This window comes from Triticum aestivum, chromosome 4D, assembly GCF_018294505.1.
Source record: "Triticum aestivum cultivar Chinese Spring chromosome 4D, IWGSC CS RefSeq v2.1, whole genome shotgun sequence".
Classification (NCBI taxonomy): Eukaryota; Viridiplantae; Streptophyta; class Magnoliopsida; order Poales; family Poaceae; genus Triticum; species Triticum aestivum.
In genome coordinates, this window is record NC_057805.1 from 132,355,255 (window position 1) to 132,366,830 (window position 11,576).

The window sequence follows — 11,576 nt, forward strand, 5'->3', positions numbered from 1 at the left end:
TTCTAGTCCAGAATTCCAGCTGCCGGCATTCTTCCTCTTCGTGTAAACCATGTGAAATAAGAGAGAAAAGGCATAAGTATTGTGCTATAATGTGTAATAACAACCTATAATGCAATAAATATCAATACAAAAGCATGATGCAAAACAGACGTATCAACCAGCCACCTCGCCGCTTGCTTCCACCACGACTTGCTGCTGCTTCCGTCGGTGCTTGCTTCCGCTTCTCGCTGGCTGCAATGTGCTTGTCGGAGCAGATTAGATGTGAGGAAGAAGGAGAAGAGGGGGAAATAAGATGTGTGGCTGACAAGTGGGATCCCGTCCACCTCAGTAGGTAAACACATTGACTAGGACTAGTCTTCGCCACATCAACCCGACAGACAGGCCCCACCAGTCAGTTTGTTGTTAGACGCAGCTTAGTTCCGAGTTAGTGCAATTTGTTATTCACTTGCCACGGAGTTGGTGGTATTTTGCAATTTTTGGTAAAAGCGGTGGTTTTAAAGTACCCTAGCCACAAATGTGGTGGTTTTGAGCAATTTACGCAAACACACCACATGTAAGTTAATACATATATGGACACTAATGTTCTCTGGAATTATGAAATGTAACCAAGGGAATTCGTAGGCAGATGCAAGAAAAGATATGATGCGATTGAGATTGTTGTTTGCTTACAGGCGATTTATTGGTCTTGTCGATTTTATTGTCGATTGCTTTGCATGATTTCCTTCCACGGAAATGAGGAGGTGGCGTGGGGGTTGGTACACACAATTGCGTACATATCGAAAATGTACTTCTCCACAATGGCATACATATTGGAACAAGAATTTCACAATTTTAAAATACTTTATCATCCAAACAAGTAACAAATTTGAAGGATGATGGTAATATCTAATTTGAAACATATGCACTACAAAAAAATACACTTCCGTGATGATACGTGTTTGTCACAGTAGGTCACATTTTCTGTCATGCATGTACATCCATGACGATTTTATGACAGAATCAAGATAGTCATACCTGTGCTATCGTAGAAGTGTTCCATGACATTACCAAAAATTATCATCACAAAAGAGTCCACTTCCATTACTATAAATGGCGCGTCATGGAAGTGTTTTCGTCAAGGGTAACCGACACATGGCATCCACCGTAACGGGTCACCGTTAAGCTATCGGGTCCGGTTTTGGATCCGATAATCCGTTAACAGCCCGGACCAATGGGGATTTTCCACGTGTAAAATTCTCATTGTCCGGAGGAAACACGTGTTGGCTAATCGTTGGGACAGATGTCATCCACTCATTGGACATGAGGCGCCTATGATACGTCCACAGCTGGCACGGCCCAACAGAGGCCCATTCCTGTGAAAAGGCCGGCCCGTTTGACTTGGTCAAAAGGTGGCGGGCCGGCCCATGGAAAGCGTGTTTACGGCCTGTTCACATATAGCCCATTTACAGCCCGCTAACCCAAGGCCCGTTACGCCCTATCCGAATTAGGCCCAGTAGCGTCATCTGGGCCATCCAATATGATTCCAGCCCGTTTTCACTTCTGGCCCATGTATGGCCCATGCCATCTTTCGGCCCATATGAGGCCCTATGTAACTCTTGGCCTATTAACGGCCCGTGGTGAAACTGGCCCGTAAAGAATAGTGTATCACTTTACACCCATTAACGGCCCGTGGTGAAATTGGCCCGTAATGAATAGTGTATCACTTTATACCCATTAACGGCCCGTGGTCAAACTGGCCCGTAATGAACAGTGTATCACTTTATACCCATTAACGACCCGTTATTCCGTTGGGCCGTTTCTAGCCCATGTTATCTTTCGGCCTTCTCAGCGCCCATTTATTCTTGGGCTCATTTCCAGCATTCGGTTACTTACGGCCCATTAGTGGCCTTTTCTGCTTGTGGGCCATATTCAGCCCGTGGTTACAGTCAGCCCATTTGGGGCCTGTTAATCTGTTGGGCCATTTTCATAGCGTCATCAAATACGGCAGATTAACGATGGCCCGTTATGGTCGGCCCATGAACGAACGATTCCAACTCTAGCCTGTTTACGACCCATAATGCGGTCTGTTATTCGCCCATGTTTGGCCAATCGATCATACAGCCCGTAGAAGGCCCATTGATGCTATGGCCCGTAGAAAGCCCATTGTTTCTACGGCACATAGAAGGCCCATTGTTTCTATGGCCCTTAGAAGGCCCACTATTTCTATGTCCCATAGGAGGCCCAGGGTCACTACAGTAAATATGTAGCCCATGGTTATTGTGGCCTAGTTTTTAAAAATAGGTTATTGCGGCCACTACCAAACCGCGGAAAAATAACTACACTGACTACAAGCAAACAAATAAACAAGACAACAAGGAAATAAATAAGCAAGCAACTTACTCTAGGCTATCACGGCTATTACACATATTACATCCACTAGGCATCAAAGTGCGCCACCACTTCAAATATAGGGAACAAAGCAGCATCTCACATACACTGGTTGTCAAAGTTGGTGACCAGTGTAAATAAATGCCGCAGCAAAACAAGTCCAGAACTGAAACCACTTCAGAAGAGCTAAAGAAACAATATCCTGGGTACCCATAATGGTGGCAAGATGGTTAGCAAGCTTATTAACTTTCTCTTGTTTGGCGCTTAAATCCTCCAGCGCTTGCTGTTGCACCGAAAAGTATGCATCTGAATTCTGCAGGGACTTCCTTAGTCCTTCGGCTTCCTGTCGCAGAACATCTGATTGATGTATTTCAACTTGAAGTTGAGACTCAAGAAACCGAGCTGATTCATGCAACGATTTCGAAGACCTGGTGCCAGCAGTAGTGGCCAGTAACTCCAACACTACATCAAGACAGGACTTTGGGGTTGTCTCAGTGTCTTCAATGTAGTTTTTATCATCTTTCTTGGAGACCAATAGGGATGTTTCACTATCTTGAACCTTATCTGCATTACTTCCATTACCATTGCATAACGGGGTACTCTTCTCCAATATTTTGTCTGAATTCTAAAAGAGAAACAAGAAGACACATCACAGGTTTACCATGTTGTATATGAAACTCATTTTGGTAAATCAGTTCAGTAGTAAAGTGGACAGGATAATAGCATGAAACAAACATATATCTATGTACCATGGTCACTTTATGGTCTATATCATTCTAGTTTTTGTTGCCAAATCAAGATAGAGACACAATTCAAATAATATTTGTTCAAGACAAAGCAGAATAGACAGAATATAAGTGTGGGAAACTACAGAGCAATAACAACACTTGTAATGTGCATGACATGAGAACATAACTGTTTATTCAATTGAAATAGAAATCAACATAGAGCAAGTTACAATAGCAAACCAGTTAAAGAAACAGGTTTAAAACATACCCGTCGCGCCATTGGAGTTTCAATTCCATCCTTCATATTTGAAAATAGTTGGTATTAGTAAATACAGTGACACAAGAGCAAAGGAGTATGAACCATAGCTACAGAATCTGACCTGAGAACAATTCTTCTTCTGCTTTAAGCAGTAAGTTGGGATTCAGAGTGGTGGTCCATGTGCTTTGGGCACTGCAGTTCCCTTACTAATTGCTCGTGTTTGGGTGCTCTGTGGTGGAGACAGTGCTGTGTCAACTGGAACTGGGTTACCATCTACTGGGGTTGGCGTTAGAAGGGGTGTAGCTGGTTCTCTGTCCAACTGGGTAGGGGTACAATCTGCGAGAGTCTGGGTTATGTGTGATGGGGCTGGTTCTTGGGCAAGTACAACCGTGGTTCTATCTACATTGACTGGTAGCACTATCTTTTCTGAAGACAATGTTGTTACTCCCTTAGATACTGCCATCACCCTCTCCAATTCAAATGGCTGATAAACAAGAAAAGTAATTGAATGTACATACATTGTATGATAGATAGGTGCAATGGATAGTGGGGAATAAAAGAGGGCATGAAACAATTCACATTTATGTTGTCTAACCAAACTGGATAGCATGACATAATTTCACATATATGATGGCTAACTAAACAGGATAGCATGACACAATTTCACATATATGATGGCTAACTAAAAAATATGGAAAGACATAGTTCAAAATACGATGACTATGTAAACATGATGACATGATAGAACTATATAATGTGTTTATTAAATAGGTTGGCATGCCATAATTCACATACTTGCCGCCTATGGAAACATGATAGCATGATATAATTCACGGATAGAATGACATAATTCAAAATATGATGACTGTAAACACTAAACATGATGAGATGATATAACTATATGATATCTTTATTAAATGGGTTGGCATGCCATAATTCAGATAGATGCTGTCTATGTAAACATGATGGCATGATATAATTCAAATATATGATTTATATAGTAAGTAAGTAAGCAGATGGCAATGGCATATATGATATAGAAACTAAGCAATGCAAGACAACATGCATGACATGAGTAATATAACCCTACCAAGTTTGAGCATAGACCTTAGGGGGGAAATAGGACTAGTCATCAGTCTCTGAATCCTCCCCTGAGGAGCTATCTGTAACCAGCAAGATGTCTGCTTCAGCAGGTAGCATTGTCTGCTCTGAATACCTTGTTTTTACTCCAGATACTTCCATCACCGCTTCAAATGGCTGATGCACAGGATGAGTAGTTGAATATACAAACGTTGTCGACAAATGGAACACGTAATACAAAAAAGGATAACATGATATAATTGACATATATGATGATTGGCTAAACAACATGGCACTGCATAATTCACATATATAATGCCTTGCAACAAGATAGCATTACATAATTCACATATATAATGTCTTGCAACAAGATGGCATTGCATAATTCACATATATGGTAATTAGACACTAAACAGGTGGCATTCACACAAAGCATGTCTAAACTAATCAAATGACATAGCAATGCAAGACACCATATGCACGATATGAGCAACATAACCCTGCCAAGTTAGAGCATACACCTCGCGAGGGAAATAGGACTAGTCATCTGTCTCTGAATCCTCCTCTGAGGAGCTATCCGTAACCAGCGAGATATGCACTTTGTCAGATAGCATAGTTTGCTTTGAAGACCTTGTTTTCACTCCAGAATTTTCCATCACCGTGTCAAATGGCTGATGCACACGAAGAGTAGTTGAATGTACTAACATTGTTGACAAATGTAATACGTAATGAAAAAAAGGATGGCCTGATATAATTCACATATAAGATGACTGGCTAAGCAGGATGGCATTGCAAAATTCACATATATGATGCTAGCTAAACAATATGGCATTGCATAATTCACATATACGATAAAGAAACTATACAGATGGCGTTCACACAAAGCATGTCTATACTAAGCGGATGACATATTTGATGTATAAAGTAAGCAATGCAAGGCACCATATGCATGATATTACCAACATCAGCAAGCCAAGTTAGAGTGAAGACCTCATGGGGTAAATAGGAGTGGTCTTATCCTTCTGAATTCCGCTCAGAATAGTTATCTTCCTCTTGATTACAATACAAAATGGATGGAGGGGGGTTGCCTTTGCGCCCACCATGGAGCGACGTCTGCATGAAATTTTATTGCCACACAAGGCCCGTCTCTTTTGCTCTACATGTTCAGTTCCATTGTGTGCAATAACTGACATGCATAGGAATAAAACATAGTAAGATTATGTAAGGAGTGCATGGAGAAATCCAGAGTGATGGCAGCAACTTGTGGGTAGACCCAAAACCAATGATAGCAGGCAGATAATGGCTTCAGTTAAAAAATATAGATAATGGCTTCTTTACTGTTTGTTTCCCACCCAACATGAAACTCATAGTAAACACTAGAGATTAACCAGATAGTAGATATACTATTGATTGCGGCCCTGATATGTACCCCACAACCATTTAAAAACTCAAGTTTGACCATTAGTTTGGAGCCGACTCAGAGTCTAATCGGTGAACAGGACGATGAACTAGCATGTAATATTGAGCGATGCATAACGTAAGCAGACACAAAAGTGTGTGACCTGTCTTGCGGACTCGTGTACTCCTCGAGGTCATCTGCTCGGTTGATGATGGTAATGCAGTTGTTGTGGCTGCCGGCGGCGGGGAAGAAGATCTGAGGCAGCGAAAGACAGTCTGGAGGCAGGATCCCTGCTGTGGTGGACCCTCCTGTTGTTGGAGCAGCTGAGCTGGGGTGGACGACGGAGCAGCAGGAGCGGGACAAACCACACAAGGTTTTCTTTGACAACTATCTGAAAGAGAAGTAATTCTATAAGGGCTCGTTTGAGTTGGAGGATTCTAACAACGCAAGATAGGAAATACACAGTAATAGGATAGAAATGCACGTGCAAAACAGAGAATTTAAAAACACATGATTTCTACCAATCTGGGTGTTTGGTTCACAAGAATTGGAAGATCACAGGATGTAAAGAAGCATGGTCATATTAAGTCAACCACAAGAAAATGTACGATTATAATGCTATTATGCTACTATCTCTTAGTCTTGTGCTTCATGAATAGGAATTTGAAAAGGAGGACAAGTGGATATTAAAATTCCTACGGTTTTTATTTCAAGGAGACACTAAGGAACAAATCCTACAGTTTTCCTTTGCTCCATTCTTTGAACCAAATGCATGAATAGTAGTACCATATGTTCCAATTCCTATGTTTTTCCTTCAGTTTTCCTTTCAAGCACTGGCGATTCTAATAGGCAGGCATGAGCAGGGAAAAGCCTACACTCAAAAAATGTTTTTGTGCTACTTCTACTAGTTTGGACCCAGGCCACTGCCCTACTAGCTCAACTCCTAGGCCCATCTACAAATGCACAGCTCAAACGCGCAGAGATAAATAATGATGGCGTTCAAGAGAGTCCATCGCGGATAGCTTAGTTGCCTGGTACCTCACTGCTTGTCATATAGTAGGAGAAACTAGTCGTATTTCACGTTACTACGTGTACTCATTGGACAATATATATATATATATATATATATATATATATAACATGTAGAGTAAAAAAGTGATGCAACAAGTGTACAACCTTTTTGGCGAAGCCATGTCAATCTCAGCGTGATCGGGTTGGTTGGTGAGGATGCTCCGGCCGATTTGGCTGTCGGAGGAGGGGAAGAAGATCTTAGGCGTCTGGAGATGGAGGCCAGGGTACTGCTCCATTGTGATGGAGGGTTTCGTTGTTGGAGCAGCTCCGGTGAATTGTACGACGGCGAGGCTGAAGCAGGACAAGAGAGACAACGTTAACCTGAGTGGAATTCTAATAGCATCTCCAATATATGACGTAAAATACATAGCCACAAAGTGCTAGATGTCAAATACATCAGCCGCTCATCTCTCAACTTAACTGTCGAAACTGAATTTAACTATTGAAACTGAATTTAACTGTCAAAACTGAATTTTGCTGTCGAAACTGAATTTTACTATCGAAACTGAATGCACTAGTAGCAGAAAAGCAGTAGCAGCAGCAGCAGTGCCCGGAGTAGCAGCGTGTGCGAGAGCCGTGCAGCTGGTCGTGTCGCAGCATCTCGGGTAGCAGTTGCAGGGGCTCGAGGGAGAGCAGGATCTGTTGGTCGGGCAGTAGGAGCGTGTGCAAGAGTAGAGCAGCAGCAGCGCGCGCAAGAGTAGAGCAGCATCATGAGCAAGAGCAAGAGCGAGAGCAGCAGAGCAAGAGCGAGAGAAGCAGCGTGAGCAAGAGCAGGAGCAAGAGCAGACCAGGCAGGGGACCGAGAGCAAGCGCAGAACAGTAGCGCGAGCGAGAGCCAAAGCAGCAACAGCTCCTACTGATGTGGACATCGCCGCCAAGGGAGCGACGCCCTGGAGGAAGTGGCCGGCAACGCCGCTGTGGATGGAGCGGCGCCATGTCGGCTCGGGACCGAGCGCCGGCAGCACCGTGAGATCGAATCAAGAAGAAAATGCGGCGATTAGTGTAGAACCTCTCTGGTGGCGCCGATTAGGCCTCAGCTTCATCCGAGGAAACGGTGATGATGATGCTCTTACGGTGGTTGAGGTGAAGACGACGGTGTGGGAATGGAGGTGGCGTGAAAGACGAGGGGAATGTCGAGGCAGCTCCTTGCAGGTGGAGGACGGGGTGGCTAAACCGGCAGGACGACGAGATCGACAACGGATCCTCATCCGGTGCGGTGGATGAGGGACGTCGAGGTGTTATTGTGGGCGACGTCGTCGGGGAAGAGGCTCCAGCTGGGTGGCGGACGGAGGAGGGTGTGGGGCTTCGCGGGTTTTCGCGGCCTCGGTGTATGAATGGGTGGGCGGATGGGATGGGAGGGGCAAACCATGGCTTAGGGACATGCTTGTCCGAAATGTGGGGTAAGTTACGAAAGTACCCCCACCGATTTGAGCTAGGCGGTTTCAGGGGTATCACGGGCATTTCACATGTCGGGATTTTGCACGAGGTGGGAGTTTTCGGGTGCGTTGTAATTTTGGGATAGCAAGGCGCGGGTTGAGATAGAGGGAGTTTTCGGAGCACAACGAGACAAAGATATATCTTAAATATTTCAGGGTAACAAGGCGCGGGTTGAAATTTCCGGACAAGCCTAACATGTACTGTACCAAATCAATTCGCACTTCCGTCGACGAAAAAACAAAAAGAAATCAATTCGCACCACACAAGAGAGTCTACTCCCGTGTACTGTACCAAATCAATTCGCACTACAAATGCCATTCAAAACTTTGAATTCATGTTATGTTCAATTAAAATATTCCGCTATGTGTATAATGCATGCAACCTGCTACTCAAATGAACGTTTTAGTGCATTCCAAATGTATATACTACCGCTTCGATATGAACTAAATTTGAGTTCATTTCTCTATTTGAATAAGATCTACAATCAAGATTGTTGTGAAGTTAAACCATTTGAATTCGTTTCTCTATTTTAATAAGATCTACAATCATCATTATTGTCAAGTTAAACCATCGTTTGTGTATTATCTTCATAGCACACCACATGATTACTGTCGAGTTAGATATGAACTACGTGTACTATATGAACTCGAACTCGATTTTTTGAATCCAGTTTATGTTGATTTCAAATCATAGTACATTTCAAGATCTAGCTAGATCTTCATAATCTAAACCATGTCTCATATGGATAATGTGTTTATCACATAATGTATGGTGCCCCGCCCCCAATGCCTACAAGTATTTAGATGTGAGTTGCAAACGCCACACACTACCACAAATTCAAATAAAATGTGAGATTGTTCGATCTATAGTATGGTTTAGATTGTTCGATATTTAGTTGTGAGCTGCAAACGCCACACATTATCACAAATTAAAATAAAATGTGAGATTGTTAGATGTATAGTATGGTTTTGATTGTTCGATATTTAGCTATGAGTTGCAAACACCACACATTATCACATTATGGTATAACATGTCCAAAACCACACCACGCGTATCACTGCTATATTCATGCATGCATATGTTTATAACACTATGATCTTCTATTCAAATATATGAATCCAGTTTCATATCAAATTATGATCTTTGTTAGTCTCTTACACCCACACAATCCTCTAACCTTTGTAGCTAGCACTAACTTTCTCTTGTGCATGCACACGCCCTCCTCACCCTCCCCCTCCCTCAGCATTCTATCCATCGCGCAAATTCATTTCTCTACTCTTATAAAAAGCAGAGTTGGTGATGATGGTGTGGCTGCCATCCTGCAATATAGGCCGTCCAATCTATACTAACGGATAGGAAGGAAACTATGACAATTTACCCGCACTCCTCTCCACATTTGCAGATAAGGCTTTCCCTCGTTCATCCTTTTCTCCCACAAGATAAACTACTCATACAAATGCATCTTGATGCTCCGTGCAACACATGGGCATCTTGCTAGTTTTTTCTTTAGGTCGTTTCCCACGGTCTCAACAACTCCTTTCCGACACACACCGATCGACAAACCTCTCCAGCGATGTCGGCCTACAACACACACATGCCCCTTCCATCTCCTCCTTTCTGTGTCCATGCCTCGTATCTCTCATACGGTCCCCACACACGTGTAAACTCTCGCCCCTCTTTTCATCGATCTCACAATGCACACTTCCTCCCCATATCTAGCTAGTAGGCCTCTCGCACCACCTCCTAGCTCCATTCTCTCTGTCTATCCATCTCGCTGGGCCTTATTTGCCTCTAACAAATGGATGTACACCAACCGATCTCCCGCTATACATATGGCTAGCTAGGTCGTTATAACACGTCGTTCGATCTACCTCATTAGTTATGTCTCTCCTTCCTCAGATAAACAACAATTGATCTATCAATCTAGTTAGGTCTGCTTACCATACACATGGTCCCCCTTCATCATCCATGCATGTTTCCTGACACATCTATCACGCACACGCACACACAGAAACACATCCCCACTCTTATTGATAATATTGTAGTTCTACCCTCAGTTTGTCTAGTAGGCCTCTCCCACTACTAGGGAAAACCTTATACACAGAATCTTACCAGTAGCGAGGGACAAAAATAGGCGCTACTACTACTTACTAGTAGCGCGTGGCAACCAAACACGCTGCAGCTAAGTTCATAGCAGTAGCGCGTCTCAGGGAAGACGCGCTACAACTACAATTCCCCTACTGTTCTCGCCAGGCTACCAATAGTAGTAGCGGGCTTAAGAAAAGCGCGCTGCTGCTAAGGTTGTTGTAGTAGAGTGTTTCACGAAGAAAGCGCTACTGCTAATGAAAGGAAAGTAAAATGAAAAACATATGGAAAAGTAAATGAAAATGAAAGAAATAGAAAAAGGGGACGGAAAACAAGAAAATGCGAAGGAAAACAAAAGAAAAAGAAAAATAAAGGAGAAAGGCGTAACAGTAGCGTGCTTTCAGGACAGGCGCTGTAGCTAACTTAGCACTAGCGCATTTCTCCAGCCAGCGCTATAGCTAATGTAGCAATAGCGCATTTCCTGGAACGTGCTACTGCTACTTTTGACTTAACCGCGCGATTCTTTCTTCCCCACGGCCACTTCCCCCAAATCAAACTCCTCCGTTGTCGACGTCGTTGTCGCCCTGCATCACCGTCGGCCGCCGCGCACTCTCCCGTCGCCCTCCACACGCCCTCGACGCCGCCCCCGACCCCGACCTCAACATCGCCCCCGACCCCGACCTCGACGCCGCCCTCTGCCGTGCGCCCGAGCCCCGACCCCGACCTTGATGCCGCCTGCCCCTCCCTCGCCGCCGGCACCCGAGGTGAGCATGCCTCCTCCTCCCCCTCGCCTACCTCTGCCTAGCTAGGGTTCCTAGGGTTCATCAAATTTTAGAGTGCATCAAATTAGTTAGGGTTCATCAAATTAGATGCTAATTAGGGCAGTAGTTCCTAGGTAGGTTCATCTAATTAGTTAGTAAGAACTAGGGAAGTAGTTCCTAGGTAGGTTCATCTAATTTGTTAGTAAGAATTAGTAAGAAAATTAATAGAACTAGTTTATTTTTAGTAAGAACTAGTTGAATTAATGGAACTAGTGTATTTTTAGTAAGAAAATTAATATAACTACTTGAACTAGTTTATTTTTAGTAAGAACTAGTTTATTTTTATTTATTGTAAGTTTATTTGTAGTAAGAACTAGTTGAATTAATAG